Source organism: Thamnophis elegans, chromosome 5 (assembly GCF_009769535.1).
Source record: "Thamnophis elegans isolate rThaEle1 chromosome 5, rThaEle1.pri, whole genome shotgun sequence".
NCBI classification, from domain to species: Eukaryota; Metazoa; Chordata; class Lepidosauria; order Squamata; family Colubridae; genus Thamnophis; species Thamnophis elegans.
The window spans coordinates 54,072,007-54,089,956 of NC_045545.1; positions in this window are offsets into that span (position 1 = coordinate 54,072,007).

Sequence of the window (17,950 nt, forward strand, 5' to 3'; positions counted from 1 at the left end):
AACATGAAACCGAACAATGGAAAAGAGCTAAAGGCCTCTATTGAAGCATCCTGGTCTTCCATAACACCTCAGCAGTGCCACAGGCTGATAGCTTCCATGCCACGCTGCATTGAGGCAGTAATTGCTGCAAAAGGGGCCCAAACCAAGTATTGAGTATATATGCATGCTTATACTTTTCAGAGGTCAGATATTGTTCTATGTACAATCCTTGTTTTATTGACTGCATGTAATATTCTAATTTTCTGAGAAATTTTTCAAGTTTTTCAAGTTTCACCTATATACACTGAATACAGCCATTTTTGGCCTTCCAAAACCCGATCCCGTAGATCCTGTTTTTTGCAAAAAATTGATGTGCAGAGGGTTTGGGAGGCCTGCAAAGTGCTCCTGGGGGCTGGGAAGGGCAAAAATGAGTGAAAACAGGCCCATTTTTCACATAAATGGGAGTGTTTATGCCCTACCCAGCCCCCAGGAGCTCTTTGCAGGCTTCCTAAATTCTGTGCATATATTCTCTGGGTGTAGAGGAGACCTGCAGAGTGTTCCTGGGGGCCAGGGAAGGCAAAAACCTTTTTAAAAATTTGCCTCTTCAAAATCTTGGTGCGTCTTATACTCCAGTGTATCTTATACTCCGAAGAATACAAAAAATTCCCTGCATGAGTTGCCTCTGTGATTATATAGGACAGACATTGAGGAAGCTAACCACCAGATTGAAACAACACAAGCAATCAATCAGACAAGGAGACCCAAACTCATTGGTAGCCTTTCACTGCAATTAACAGGGACACACGTTCAACTTTGCAGCTACTAAGATTGTTGGATGAGCAGGCACAAAAACAGCCAGGGAAGTGTTTGAAACCTGGGGAACAGGCCCCTTGTCAGTCAACAAGAGTGCTGATTTACCATCAGCCTATCAAGAACTTAGAAGGCAGGGGCTTGTCAGCACAAGAAAATGACAGCTAATGACTTAAAGGCCAGCTGTCAACACAACCCCAATCAACATCAAAAACTACTTACAACAAGCATTATAAATGCCACACACAGAACAGCACATACTCTGCTAGAGAGAAGTTCCCTGAAGATGGGTTCCTGCATGAGTCTGAAAGCCTGGAATTAAAAAACCTCTGTTCCCAGGGACCGACCCAGATTGGATCTTGCAACATCAACCTGAGACACATATATTTGTCTTCATTCATAATGGATTAGATCACAGCAAAACAGATTCAATTTAATATTAGGACAAATTTTGCTAGTAATGGCTAATTTCTTTAATAACAGAAGAAACCAGTATCTTAATTAAATGGTGAATTCCACTTTTCTTGAAGTGTTCCATGGTCATCCATTTGCCCAGGATGTTTTAATTTGGATTTCTGTACTGAGAGCTGTTAGACTCCGTGGCCTAAATGACTCCTTCCAAATATATGATTTGATGATTCTGTGAGAATATGACATACATCTCCTATGTTTGGAGAAGACCACAGGTGATGAAGTAGAGCTCCTTATTAATACTATGTCTTAGTGTCTGCAGGTTGAATTGTTTTTTAAAAACAGTGGTGTGGTAGCAATGATGAAATAATTTGTTTCCTGTTCTTCGTGTGTCAGGCTGTAAAAATGAATCATCATCCCACCATGTGATGTTCCCCCACCCAGTTTTTGCAGACAAAATCCCTGATCTAGTTTAACCAGTCGGACTGGGGTGAAGACTTAAAAGTCTGAGATCAATAGATCCTTCGGGATAACACATCTTCTGGGATATAGCTCATCAAATTGATGAAAAGATAAATTATTGTCCTTTCCTCAAATAAAAATATTTTTTGTAGATGTCTTTCCTCTTCTTATTTCTTTTTTTGTCAAATAATTATGGAAATCCATGGAAGATTATTTAGAGACTTAGTCAATATGCAAAGATCCAACTTCATTTTTACTTGGAAACCATTCCTGGAGTTGTGCTTTAGATGCAAAAGTTGCAACTTGGATTTTGGTTTTGCTGATTGTATAAGTTTTCTGTTACAAAAATGGCTGCTACATACTGTATATAAAGTAAAAAGTTGTGGCTGTAATGTTATTATTTCATTCTACTGTGCGGAAAAGAGTGGAAGTCAATGTTTTTGTTTCTTCTTTCTCCTTTAAACTACACTTCTCGCTTCCCCCTTCCCCTTCTCCCTTTTCCCATTATTTGCAATGTTATTTGTAATTTATGTTTTTATTAGGTTAATAAAATTTAATTAAAATTTAATATTTTATTAGGTTATTAAAATATTAAAATCAATTGTTCAATGTATTTCAGGTAGGAACTGAAATACAGGGCAGAATAATACACAAGAGAGCTTTTATTCCTATAGTTATACAATAAGGAAATTCCATTAGTAATAGTATCAACTGTTTGTTATTAACCCATATGGAGTAAAGAGATTGCTTGAGGATAAACTTTGGGAGAAATCCATTTAAGCTGTTTTTTCATCCCAGTTAGTGGAATGACTAAAATATATATTGTATGAACACACTGTTATTTTTTCCCCCCATCCTGCCTGATGATCATTTTTTCTTTGTGTGGTGTTTGAAAAAGAAAAGTTCAGTCATTCCTTCTTTTCCAGAAACCCTGATAAAGACATACATTGAATAGAATTGCCAACATTAAATAGCTCATAGATGCATGTACCCTTTCTAGTGGTGTTTTCTGTGTTCATTTGTGTGTGTGTGTGTGTGTGTCTGTGTGTGTGTGTGTGTGTGTTTGTGTATGGTGGCTATTGGCCCGGGGGTTATACCGCAAAAGAATGCAAATCAAAAGGAAAATCTTTGTTATAACACAAACAATGGAAATGCTGGGCAAGTGTCATAGCTGTATTTTTTATTAGTCACTGGCATATATGCCTATGTTTATCATTTCTGCCCATGAGGTCAAAGGTCTCCAGGAGTACAAAGTTCATGCTATTTTATCTCTGTCCTTCTTTTCTCTCTCTCTCTCTTCCCTCTTCTATCTAACAGATCTGGAAAATTCAATTTTCCATATAATACAATAAGCTAAAACTTTCCCAGCTGACCCACCTAGTCACCAGAAATATGTCACCCCATTTGTAAACTCATTCTATGAATTCAGATCTCATAAACCAAAATAAAGCAGCATATCCAAGGAAGGGCCAAATTCTGGATATGCTAAAGAAAAAAAATAGGATTATTGGAGGAGGAGGAGAAGGAGGAATGTCTCCAAATTAAATAAGTGAAACTAAACCCACACAGGGCCCATGAAATCCTATTGCTATTGGAACAGGGAGGATAGACAATTTGGAGAAGAGATGATGGCATGAAGCGTTGACATAATTGATAGGAAGGTAAGGAGAGAATTCCATATTGCATCACTGTACTTCAAATCCCACAGACAATTTGAAATGTGAAGTGATTTACATTGACTCATAGATCTGTCCTAAGATGAATGACTAGATTAGAAGCTATTATCAGAATATGTCTGGAAGAAAGTGATCTAGTTCTGAAAGAACTCCTTGAGTAGATCCAGTCTGTCAATCCATGAATACATCAGTTTCTCAATAAGTCATCATCACTACTGTATTACCTCTAGCGAGTAGTCTGTTCATTATTCAGCCATTCCAATTCATGCAGGTGAGAATGGATATTATTTTCATATATTATTTTACTAAAAAACCCTCTGAAATCAGACTTCCATTTCAGAAAAGTATCTGGAATACAAGCAAATGAATACCTGGGGGAAAGGGGAAAATATTAAACATACAATGGTTAGTAAATAAAAAGATATGTCTCTCTCACACAGGCAAAATATCTAATTATTGCAGGCTCTATTCCATCCTCCCAACCTTAAGAAGAACGGTTCAAGTCCATATTCTGCCACCTTAAAAAGTGAGTGGTTTGCACAATCTATTTCTAAGCTACATAGGTTTAAGAATCAAGCTAGGAGCAAAAGGGGTCCAAAAATAAACCATTACCCAAACTGTACAATAGGTTTAACCATCCAAAAAGCAAAAAAGCAAAAAAAAAAGGGGGGGTCAACATTGTGTAGCTAATGAAATTACTTTGCTACTGAATTTTAGAAGCAATCAAACTCTCCAAACATTTAACCCCCTTACTTGGCTTGATTTGGAAAAAGACTCTGACATCCTTCACCTAGATTAAAATCTTTAATGTAGATAAGAATGAAGATTTAACACAATTGTGATTATCACCCTGCAGTTAAAAAATCAGAGTGCATGAGTATAACTTGTGTGTGTGTGTATTTCTATCTGTCTGACTGTGTACATTTCCTCTCATCTATCTGAGAGAGTAGATAAGGTCTTGAGAGGCAACTAAAATTTATCAACGTAATATTCTCTTTAGCCAGGAATCACTTATAGCCAGGAACCCTTATAGTTGAGAAGCCATAAATTGTATTCTGAAGGCTACAGGTAGCAACAGAGTTCTCTCACCTTGTAGTAATCTGTAAGATGCAACAAATTGTGCTTTGTTTTGTAAATATGATTTTCATTCTAAAACATTCACTCAAGAAGTTGTGAGTCCAGTTGTGTGTCCTGCTTTTTGAATAGACAAAGTCTTCAAGAATAGACAAAAGTGTTCAAAGAACACTTTTTATAGACATTGTTTGGCATTTCATTACATTTTTTTTCCATCTGTGGCACCATCCCAATTTACAGCAAGAATGCTGTTGTTCTTATTCTTTCCCAAACAATAGCAATATTTCTCTGTGATAAATAGATTGTAACTTTCAAATACCACCACTTAGTAAAAAGATTGTGTTTAAAAGTACATAGATTTATCACAGAGAAATATCACTATTGTCTAAGAAATTATTTCCCTAAGGAAGTAGAAGGCAATTTCAGGTAGTCTTTGACTTACAACAGTTCACTTAGTGACTGTTTCAAGTTACAAAGGCACTGAAATAAGTGACATGACCATTTTTCACACTTATGACCATTTCAGCATCCTCATGGTCATGTGATTAACATTCAGATTTTTAGCAACTGACTCGGATTTATGACAGTGGTGGTGTCCAGGAGACCTTCTGACAAACAAAATCAATGTGGAAACCAGATTCACTTAACAACCATGTAACTAATTTAACAACTACAGTGATTCACTTAACAAATGTGGTAAGAAAAGTTGCAAAATGTCACTGAACAAATTTCTCACTTAGCAGCATAAATTTTGGGCTCCATTACGGTGGTTAGTTGAGGACTACCTCAGGGGTGGGTTCCAGCAGTCACTATTGCTGGTTCACTCGTGGCCACTCCCCAATAAAAATGGCTCTGTGCATGCGCAGAAGCAAAAACAAGATGGCGGCATCTATGGCGCCGCCAGGAGAATTGGTTCAGGGGCATGGCAGGCCTGGGTCACTGCCGGTTCCAGCAACATAGACCGCCAAACCACTACTGGTTTGATCGAACCATTCTGAACCTGTAGGAACCCAGCTCTGGACTACCTGTATTTTCCAAGTTTGAATTTAGCTATTATTTTAATATGAAATTGCTGCAGTGAAACTTTAATGTATCATAATCCCCTTCTTCTTACTGCTCAGCCTTATTTTTGCAAAGCTGTGTATTTCTGTTCCCAAGAGGCCTGAGCACCCGCTACAAAAATACTGAATCAAACTATATTTACCAAGAATAATGTAAGACCTTCATGGCTTTTAACTGACTTAAAGATCTGGCTCTTGACTCACATTAAAGTAAGGACTGAATCTGGCCATCTTTGAAAACAGATCAAAGAGAATCATTAATAATCATCACTGAATAAATAGTAAGCTCTTTCTTGTGAAGAGTGCTGTAGGCAGAGATGAGAGAGCATTGGAAGAAAGAGCAGTACCAGAAGCTATTGCCCTTGAATGAAAGGGTGCTTTCAAAGACAAAATAGAAAATACTGAGATATCACCTTTAACTGCATTTGCTGATTTCCCACTTTTTTAAAATCTTGAAAAGATGCATCTTAAGCTAGGAAATGTAAGAAGTTTAATAGTTTTGGAATAATTGCAGTAATTAGATTGGGCAGCAGTAAGCAGACCCAGGATCTACTATGTAGTTTTCTTTAAAATTAGTGCCATAAATTTACAGAATTATTGGATCAAACTGGGAATGTACCAATGTACCAAGCAATCCTGACATTACACAGGAAGGAATTAGTAATAGTCCATCTATCAATTAACAAATTACCTTTCTGCATGTTTGTTTGTTTATTAAATGTATATAACCACCGATCTCAAGAAGAGAGATTCTGGGTAGTACACAAGAATAAAACGTTACCTTAATTAATACTTTTGCATTGAATGCAGCCCAGTTCTATATATTGTTATATATACATTTGCCCTGGTGATTTCAGTGTTATTTTAATCAAATACGTTGGCATTAGATGGGTACTAGGCTCTTGATTCAAGCCAATAGTTTCATTATATATATTTTTAAAAAGTTGATTTCAAAACAGTTAAGCTGAATTCTTGTCTCCCCATATCCTTACTGAGTTCACTGAGTCTAAGCGTCTATGGGCAGCTTTACAGAAATGCCGAATTTGTATTCTAAGACCTCAGGAATCAACTCACAGGAAGGGCTGTTACAATTTTCTACGCATTCCAGATTTTGCTAACAAAATATCAGCGTCCCCTACACAATTAAGGTCCTGGTTACATGATGCCACTTTAAGTATAATTAGTCTCATTGATTCCTATCTGTTTAAATTCTCTTTAAGATTATTTTTACCATGTGTTAGCTAGATGATATACAGAAAAATAGGCTATTACTTCATCCCTTTTGACATTTTGCTTAGAAAAAAAGGAGGAAATTAATCCATTAGAAGAGAGCAAATAGAAGACAAGATAGAAAACCATGTGGGGTAGTTTGATCACCATCACTAATGCTAGCAATCTTCCTCTTCCTCCTCCTCTTCTTCCTCTTCCTCTTTTACTGCTTCGGGTGTTGAGGGAGAGAAAAAGTTTTGGTTCTTACTCTTCTGGCAGCCACAGTTAATTGATGCTGTTGTAATGAGTCTTTGATGTTGTCTCTCCATCTGCTAACAATAGAGCCACATTTATTCACTTAGCTATAATAACAAACCACAAAAGAATTGATGAAAGATGGATTGATGGCCATAACATGCACTTTTATCATACCCTGGCTGGAAATAGCATATTTATGGCACTTGTTGCACATATCACATTATGGTCAAGTGAGTAAAAAATAATGGAAGAATTCAGGCAATTATGAACATTATGAGGACCCCTAGGTCTTAGCATGCTTTGGCCCCAAAGGCATATTTAGTTGAAACAATACTTAAGCAAGAAGAATGATACTTGGTGGGGTATAGGAATGTGAATGGTGAATGATTTGCTGCCACTGTCTTGAAAAGTTTAATCTATCTTTTCTGACAAAGGCAAATGACAATAGATTCATTGAATTAATGTCAAAGATGATCAAGATCCCAGAAATTATTTTAGGTTCATTTGTTGCATATCTTTTAGATTTAAGAAAAACTTTAAGCAGCAGATTTCTGGGTCATTTCGTGAACTGCTTATGAAAGTCATATTGGATTTACATATAATTTGAAATGTTCCTTTTGCATTTTAATGGCATTAAATAGGAAAGCAAAGCCCACTTATTCTTGGGCATACTATTTGGGTCTTTGAATAGTATGCATTTATTGACATTGCAATGATATATGCAGTGATTTTGCTTGTCCTTCTCTAATATCTTTCCTATATATGGTTCATATCTCACTGTACTTTGATAGGAAATTTAGAGAAACTGATAGAATAAGCCAGTAACTTTTTAAAAAAAGGGGGGGGGAGTGGGGACTAGGAATTGTACATGGATTCAAACATTTGCTTCAAGCAACAAATGCACTGGATATTATTGCTTTGCCAATGGATACACTTCAGAATGAAATATAAAGAATCATTCATGGTAGTTGTCAAGAGGTGTGGTAGCCTAGTGATAAAGATGCTCACCTCCCATTCAAAAAGTTAAGAGCTCAATCTTAGATAGCAGCAGATGTTCCTCTCCTAGGGCACAAAGAAAAAATATCTGCTGCGAACTCCGTGTAGGTATCAGGAAGGGCATCTGACCAGTAAATGCTCAGCTCCATCTAGTCACCCAGAGTCTACCCCGAATAAAGGGATTACAAGTCATAAAAAGGAAATTATTCATGATAGTTGTTAGCTTAAAAATTATATTTTCCTTTAATGGCTAATTTAGTTTCTTTTATTGGCTAACATAAAGAAAATATCTATTTTATTATCTATAAATATAGAATTTAATAGTACATGATTGAAACAGGATTTTTTTAAAAAAAATCCAGATTTTTCTGGGTAAGCTGCTATTGTGCTATTGGGAAGCAATCTGTTTCTGTTGACCAGGCAGTTGTTCTGGGCACACATGTACTTTTCATTGTCTTGTGGTTTTAGTAAGAACATATTGTGGGAAGTCAAGGGACACAGCACTTTTTGGATTAGAAGAAATGACTACATGCATTGGAAACAAGCATAAGGAAACAATTATGACAAGGAAACAGTACTGTAGTGATGATATCATTTTATGTATAAAAATAAGTATATTGGAGAAAAGAATATTTGGACTTCAAAATGGGATAAATATTAAAATCCAGTGATGACCTATGTTGTACTGTGATTATATTAGTGGGCCAGAGAGACAAAGTTCAAGCCCATTCATAACCATGAAAACTCAGTGAGTGACTTTGGACCAGTTTCTTATCTCTGACATTTTAGAGTTTGTTCTGTTGAAAAGACTAAGGATGAAACTCTAATGGATGCCTCTTTGAACTGCAGGAGTGTATAACATTCATTTATGAAGAGGCAACGACACAAAAGATAAGATTAATTTCTTTCTTAAAATCAGTTTACAGTCAACTCTGATTTGGACCCAAAATAAATTTTAAAAATATTGCTTTACTTTCCATAATACGTAAAAGTAAATACTTCCTCACAGACATGGCAGTGGTTTGTAAATCAAATTGACAAACTTATATTTTTCCCTTCTGATATGGAATAGCTTCTGAAAAGACTTAAGAGTTGGCAGAGACACAACATTTGATGAAAGTGCTTTCTTGGCAATCCCAATGGTGGCCTTGTGTTTTGCCAAAAAAAAAATATTTTTTTTGATAGAGTGGCTTCTAGGTGGCAGGAGTTATAAAATTTAAAAAATGGTGTGGGGTAAACTCTTGCAAAAATGTGTAAGTATATATGTTGTGAATGTTGAGCAGTAATCATTGGTACTGAATTTGGGGTGTAATACTACAGTCTTCAAAAGGTGGGAGTGGGTGATTTAGTAATTGATATACATATTTTAATACTGGGTTGTGCCTTGATATGGTTGTTTCTTTTTATTTTAAGAATTGGCAACCTGTAACCACCATCCTACGGCAAAGTTCTGGGGAAAGGTTGCTGTTGACTAGGCAACCTTAGCCACCAGCTATTGATTTAGGAGACAACTGTGAGATCAATGCTATCTCTGTTGTTTGCACAAAACTCAAGTATGACGTTAGAACAGGATTCTCATTGCCTTGGTAAACTTCCTTTTCAGGTTACTACTTCTCCAAAAAATAAGCCTTGCACTAAATTTCCAAACAACAAATGAAGGTCGTGTTTGTGTAATCCATCTGAAGAATGACTCTAGAATTACGTTAGTGGCTAGGGTATATAATTAGAAAGAGAACTTGGCTGTATAATTCCTTGCTTACATCTAAAAAAACCAGAGAGAAGTATTTCATGATAGACAAAGGCAGTTCCTAAGAAAGGTCTCTCTACCCAGCAACTCCAAAGAATTGTGGTCTGGCTTGTATTTTAGTACCCATTTATGAGCCAACCACAAACAACTTGTATTAGAAGGGGGGGTGGAAAATTCCCTTTGGTTTCACAGTCATGTCATGGTGGTTTAGCAGTCGATCAACAATGCAACGTAAGATTTTCTAGGAGGGAGGAGAATGGAGCAGCAAGATCTCAGCCACAAAATTCCTCCCTTCCCTCTGTTCCGTCTTCAGAAAATAAGAAGAAACCACAGTCGTTTGTTTCCAGCTGCTAGATCAGCCACACTCCTTAGGCTACAGACCTAGCATAGAGGTCAGCACCAGTTCATTGGAAATCACCTAAGGCTGACCAGGAAACACCTTCTCTGTGACACAGAATTGGCCTGTGAACCCAGATAAAGCAAGGTTAATGGACTGGCTTGAGATTTTCCAGCTTTTACCTAATATGCACAAGAGAGAAGGGGAATTTGTTGTAAAAATATGCTAATAGGTGAGTTTTTTAAAATTTCCAGACAGCAGAGTTGCATCCACTGGCCAAATTTAATTGCATGAAACCCAGAATCAAAACCTGCTTCTTAATAACAATATTAATATCAGACCCCATTTTTCATAGTTTTTAACCTTTGTTTACTGGCACAAAAATCTTATATGACATTGAAGTCGCACCAACACAATCCTTTTGCTGATTAAGCTTTTATTTAAGTAATGATTTGGTCAATTTATATGGCTACCTATCTTGCAACAAAAATTCTAGGAGACTAACACATTTTTAAAGAGTCAATATAAACAACAAACCCCCAACAATAATCAGGAACTACAATAATATACAGAGAATGACTGCCAAGGGCAACACCAGTTCTGCAATGACATCTGCCCCTTTCACTTCTCAATTCTCATACCCAGAAAGATAGCCGTCTTTTAAAGATTTTCTTAAAAGCCTGCAGAGTTGGGGCTTATATGATCACTGCGCACTGTAGCGCATATCAGTTTTTGTTTACAGAGAATTTTAGAGTAGTTTTGTTTGACTATAAGGTACGTTTTGTGGAGACTGTCTTTGGTTGTGTATGCACAAGCACACTCAACAGAAGTGGTATTCATCAGGTTCTGACCAGTTCTGAAGAGTCAGTAGCAGAGATTTTGAGTAATTCGGAGAACCGGTAAATACCACCTCTGACTGGCCCTGCCCCCATCTATTCTCTGTCTCCCAGGTCCCAGCTAATCAGGAGGAAATAGAGATTTTGCAATAACTTTTCCCTGGAGTGAGGAGGGAATGGAGATTTTATGGTATCCTTTCCCTGCCATGTCCACCAATCCATGCCTACAGAACATGTAAAAAATTTTGAATCCTACCACTGGTGCTCACATTTGCAAACAGGTAGGGAAGGTAAGTGTATACCACCCCTGATATTGAAGTATATTGAAGTATATTGAAATATATTTATAGATTGCTGGGAAGATAAAATGTGTTTCTTCTAAGCTTCTTGGAGGAAAGGTAAGGTTAAAAAGGTTATCAATCACATTAGGATTGAAATCTAACCTGGCTCTGAAACAGTGTACTGAGGTCAAGAAAAAGGTAGTTCTAGAAATTGTCTCTGCTTTGTCATTTCCTCTCGGTCTTCCTGAACCAGTCTTGCTACATGCTGTGTTTTGTAATTTCTGTTGTACAACTTAAGCATAGAGAATCTTTTATTTTGTTTTTATTTGTACCCATAATCGTCTGGTATGCATACTCATTGGCACTACAGTATCCTGTTAGCTGACTTTCTCACCTCTACTTTTCTGGTTTCTAAGCAATCCACTGAAGATACTCAGAGTATTAATTGCATAATTTTTGAGTGACTGTTCTTGGCATCTTTTTCATCTTATAAATGTAGTCTTTTCTTTGGAGAAATAATGGTAACAACCCTACATCATATGACAGAATAGAATGGAAGTTGGAACTCAACACATCTGGAGGGAATAAATTTAAGAAAAGCTGATGAAAACTCAGCCAGCAATATTATTAGTTGTTATTTTCCTGGCATTATTGGTCATGCACAGAACCTTATATATGGTAGAGTATCCTTAAAAAGGAATGTATAAATATACTTCTGCTATCATCTAATTTCATTAGGATTCTTTGAAGTTTGCACACACATTATATATAAGCTCATCGAGGAGATGAGGCAGATGTATTCTTACATTGAACTCCAGACTGCATCAGATCCTGAGCAAAACACTACTTCTGTTCACCAAAGGGACATAGCTCTTAAAAAGTAACAGAGCTATTAAAAAGGAACATACTGTATATAATTTAAAATATATTAAAAGGAACATGCACTTCATTAAGCATTCCTTTGCCCATTTTTAATGAACCTGTTTTCCCTTCCTTTGTTTCCATCCTTATCCTTTCTCCAGATAAATTAACATCATGACCTAAATGCTAACTGCTGAGAGCAAAAATGTACCACAATTTTTATTGGGAAGGAAATCAAGAAGGAGACTTGGTGTCTGCAAACTTTGAGTTAAAGGATGCCAAGGATGTAATGAAGACATCTTACTACTTTCAGTATTGTACATCTACTTAAAGGATGGTACCACCTGTAATAGTATGAGAGGAAAGTCAAGGAACCACAGAGGAAACTGTAATCCAGGAAGATTCCCATACATTCGCTTTCCTCAAACAGAATGCCTCCAATAGATCCCCATTTATTCCATAAATGGATGGATGGATGGAAGGAAATATATAAATTTGGGGGATAAAGTTAAATGGAAAGAAGAAAACTTTAGAGCTTTACTCAGGAGTTCACCACTAAGCAGTTTGAAATTATGCTGGTGCAATAGGAGATGCTGGCCTATTTTCCTGTCTCAAGCTTTTCTCACTTCTTGCAACAAGAAATCCTTGTGCAGTATCGCCTAGGGGATAAAGCAAGAGTAAAGGGGAGGAGGTGGTAGGTTCTCAGCTGTGGGGAAAGTTCAAAGGCACTTGGGGAAGATCAGAAAATCTTCTTGCTTTGAAAGGACACCCGGCTAATCCTTGGTGCACACAGTGCAAACACATTTTCTCCCTTGAACATTGATACTCTACTGGGGCCAGGACTCCATCCTATTAACATTCCTGTCCCAGATGAAAGTGATAGATATACAAGGTCTGGGAGCAGACACGCCAGTGTGTGTGTTTGATCTACTTTGCAAAATAGAAACTCTGGATTGGGAGGGGAATTCTTACAGATTATTAGAATTTCATTCCTTTGTAAAATACCTGGATCAGCATTGTGGGCCTTTTTCAGTTTCTCTAACCTTGAACCACTAAGGAAGAATGAAGCTGACATTCTAGAATCATATCTATTCTTCTCCAATGTACATAATATTCTTTTTCATGAACAACCGTTACCTAAATCTTTTTGAGTTGGAGGAGGATGCAGAGTCTGCAAAGCAATCCGATTTCTATTCCATCAATATGGTTACTTGTAAAAAAAAAAACCTTGGCATGGGCTACATGAAGTAATGTTCTCAAATTTAGATCATTCAGATAGGTTCGATTACAGTTAATATTATTGTCAGCACCCTAAGGTAGTCCAGATCCGTAAACAAGTGCCATACTGGTCGAAAACTATTAATACAACTATAGATTCTAGCAAGTTTGAATTTCCTTCCTCCCATAATTTATCGTTGTGCATATTAGGAAGGTGGGGTGTTTTTGATGTTTTTTTCCTTGATATGGGCTCAAGCTGTATGTCTAATCATTCCCTCAGAAATCATTCTTCCCACTGTCCTTCAAGACCATTTTCTATTCTCTGTATAATTATCCCCAGTCAACAAGATGTGTTGTCATTGAATGGCAAAGGATATAAGATGTTGAAAAGATCACTCTGGTGGAAAGCTCACTCAGAGAACAACTTTGAACTTCACCTCTCTTCTGTGGGATGATGTCTGCTGATTTGGCAGTGAACAGCATTTCTGTGCTCTCCCTACCTTGAGGTTCTTAGGACTTTGCACTGACCAATTATCTTGTTCTCCCAAAATGGTTTTAAGTACTCCCAGGTTTTCTTAATGGATTTGGAAGCATGTGGGGAATTCTCTGCAGGGGGGCAAATTGCACAATGACCTTGTTAATTTCATCTGAATCTGAAAGTGGACTGGAGGGGGTGAATTCCAGGCCTGCATTCTTTTCATTTTAGGCTCAGTTTAACGGCTACCAGTAGGTTAAAGGTAGACGATTTTGTCAAGGCAAAAAGAATTTAAAAAGAATTAGCATTAACCAAATGGAAATAGAAGAAAACATTACAGATTTTATAGTGTTTGGGGACAATTTCAGAAACATAAATGAGCACAAAAAGACTCACCTGGCAAGAGGAAATAATTCCTTTCTTCTCAGTTCATAAATAGGTAAGAATACAGAATAACAGAGTTCAAAGAAATCTTAGAGGTCTTCTAGTTCAACCTTCTGCTCAAGCAAGGGGCCTTATACCATTCTGGACAACCTGGACTGTCCAATCTCTTCTTAAAAGCTTCAGTGACGGAGAACCCACAACTCCTGGAGGCAAGCTCATTAATTTTTCTCACTGCTAGGAAACTTCTTAGTTCTGGGATGGATTTCTCCTTGATAAATTTCCATCCATTACTTATTCTCCTGCCCTCAGGTGCTTTGGAGAATAGGTTGGCTTCCTCTTTTCTGTGACAGCCCCTCAAATATTGGAAGACTGATATCATCTCTACTCCTTTTCTTCACTAGATTAGACAACCCAGTTCTTGATACTGTTCTTTGAACATTTTAGCCTCAAGTTCCCTAATCATCATTGTTTCTCAACTTGACATTTTTAAACAGCCTGGCTACTCCTGGCTTTTATTACACTTGAGATACACCCCCCACCTTTAAAAAACAACACAAAAGCAAATGGACAAATCACACCCATTTTCTAAAGGGCTAAATGTTGACCTTCGCAGACTGTTACAAACTCATTCTCATTCTCCTATGAATTGCCAAATGTATGATCTGACCTGCAGACTTAATAGGCAGCCATGCAATCATTCTTAATCTGAATCGAGCCATTCTGTTGCCTGGGAGACGGCAAAGATGGCACTGTCTCCCTTAAGAAAGGAAATTCACTCCTGAGTTGACTCCTATTTGAGATCATTTCTCAGAAGGACAGTTGGCCACTTTAGGGTTGTAAGACAAGCTTCAAGCACATACATTAGCATACAATCATACATTCGTCAATACAACAGGTAAAGGTTAAAGGTTCCCCTGGCACATATGTGTTAGTCATTCCCGACTCTAGGGGACGATGCTCATCTCTGTTTCAAAGCCGAGGAGTCAGTGCTGTACAAAGCCGTCTCCATGGTTATGTGGTCAGCATGACTAAACATCGAAGGTGCATGGAACGCAGTTACCTTCCCACTAAAGGTGGTTCCTATTTTTCTACTTACATTGTTATGTGCTTTCGACCTGCTAGGTTGGCAGAAGCTGGGACAAGTAATGGGAGCTCACTTTGTTACATGGTTCTAAGGATTCGAACCCAGAACTGCTGATCTTTCTGACTGACAAGCTCAGTGTCTTAGCCATTGAGCCACCGCGTCCCTATAACACAACAGAGAGTCGCTATCTAAGGGTATTTCCTCATTCTGATTAGCAGCAGGGTTGATTCTGGTTTGGATTCCCACTGACAAATATTTGGATCATGAAGCAGAATAGATTTTGATGCAGGCTTTATTATATACCTTTGCCTATGCACTAATGCACAAATGAAACACTCCAGAAAAATCAAATCTTTCCATAATTAGGATCAAAAATTACCAAGAAAATGCAGCAGTTGCTGGAGTCATTAAAAATCAGATGGAACTTGATAGTTCCTTTTCTCCAACTAAGAAATGCTATCAAAATGAGCTACCCAACTCATTTTATCAAACTATCTAAAATGCTGGAGTTGTGTGTATACATGCAAGTATTTGTGTGAGAGTGAGAGAGAGACAATGAATATATGTGGTAAATGTCAACATATATCACAAATTATAATAATTATTGCATGTGGAATTTTGCAAAGTATGATGTTCCCAAGCTAACTTGACAAGAATATTATGAGTTATTGTGAAATATTCCAAACATAAATGTGAGAAAAGCAAGGATAGGAATCTATATAAGTAAAACAAAATCCATGCTGTATATGTTTAAGAAATGATGCTTTGCAACTGGAAAAAGCTAAGGAGGATAATTAATTGTAATTGCAGTTTCCCTCCCTCATATAAATACTAGGGAATTTAAAGACAAAGCATTTAATTTGACAAAGAGGTCCAAATAAATGGCTATACTATTATCTCTTGTATTTCTTTTTGCAGATTTGGGATTGGCTTTATTTCAGAGTTCTACATAGTGGGTTCATCAGTTTCCGTACATCAGCACTTCAGATGTTACTGAAAAGAGTTGGGGATTGTTTCATTTTTTTTGTTGTGGAGCTGTTATTCAAGAGAACGTGTCCTTATGGTTCAGAGCAGGATTACCACCATCTTTTCCATTTGTCTCCTCCAAGCAGTTTGTTAAGAAATATATTATTATATCTCTAATATAATATTTTTTCCTTGGTAGCTCGTGGCCAAGAGTTTAGTTGCAGTTACAATTTGGAGACAAAGCAGTACGGTTCTGCTTTTTTTAAATTGTTGCTCTTTTAGCCTGACATAGCATATATTCCTCCCCAAATTTGGGGAGTGAGCAATGAAGTGACAAAATTTGCTGGTAACACCAGCTTATTTCAGATAATAAAAAAGCATAAGGAAGCTCTCCAAAGTTAAGTGAGTAAATATTAAAATGGCAGGTAGAACACTTTAGTGCTGGGAAAACTTTGATTTACAGTTTTTATATGGCATTTCATATTACAGACTTCTAAAAAATGTCTCTTGTGAATTGCCTACATAAAAGTTTATAATGCAACCAGAGTTGGTATGCCATTAATGCCTGTGATTGCCAGACATTAGAGTATTCAGTACTCTAATTCTGGGAAAAGTTCAGAAAAGTGTGCTTAAAAATATTATGAAGCTTGAATGCCTCTATAAGGTTATGGTATTTGCATCTTTCTAGTTTAGTAAACAGAAAGACACCTGACAGAACTGTGGAGAATTGTGTTTGTTGAAAGCAAAGTGGATAAAGCCAGGTTTTCCCCTCATTTTCATATAACTCAGCCCTCGATCTACTTAATGAAACTGACAGAGGACAAAGGTTGCATTTCATTTTCTAAATGCGGTTACAAGAGTGCTATTAACTTCCTTCATATACAGTTAACATTCACCAGCCTGAACAGCTTCAAAAAGAGAGCAGATAAGTTCATGATGAATGAGACTATATCAAAGATAAGAACCCTGTTTTTACATTTTTCAGGGAAATCAGATCAGCACTCTGTTGAAAATAAACTGTAGATTATATGGGCCTTGGGTGTGATCAGCAGAACTGTTATCTCTGTTTTAATAGCTCAGACCGGGTGGCTCTGCTACTTCTTTTATCTGCAGTATCATAAACCAAAATATCTTAGGAAAAGCAAAGAAGGCCAAAGAAATATGAACCCTATGTAACTGAATGTTTAAAAAAAAAACAGCACTCTATAGAATGGAGAGTTGGTCTATGACAGAAAGCCACTTGAAGAGGCTAGAAGCATTTGAAATGTGGATTTACAGGCGACTGTTATGTATAAATTAAGTTGACAAAATCAGAAATGAGGTGATAAGCCTGGGAAAGTCACGGGAAATTATCAAAACCATAAAAAGGCAAAAGTTAGAATATTTGGGACACATGATGCAACACCCAGAAAAATATGCCATACTTCACGTAATCCCCCAAGTAAAGATTGAAGGAAAATGAGGTTCCGGCAGAAGAACATCATGGCTTCAAAATCTAAGGGACTGGTTTGGACAAAACTCAACAGCACTTTTTTCTGCAGCTGTTGATAAAAATAGGATTGCCAACATGATCTCCAACGTCCGATGATGAGTATGGTACAAGAAGCGGCAGCACTTAGCAATAGCACTTTGACTTATGTACCGTTTCACAGTGCTTTTTCTCTAAGGGGTTTACAGAGTCAGCATATTTTCCCCAACAATCTGGATCCTCATTTTACCCACCTTGGAAGGATGGAAGGCTAAGTCATCTGTGATAAGAGCATGAGCATACAAAAGGAGGGGGGATTGTACCAAAATATTCTATTTGCTATCTCTTCTCTTTGGA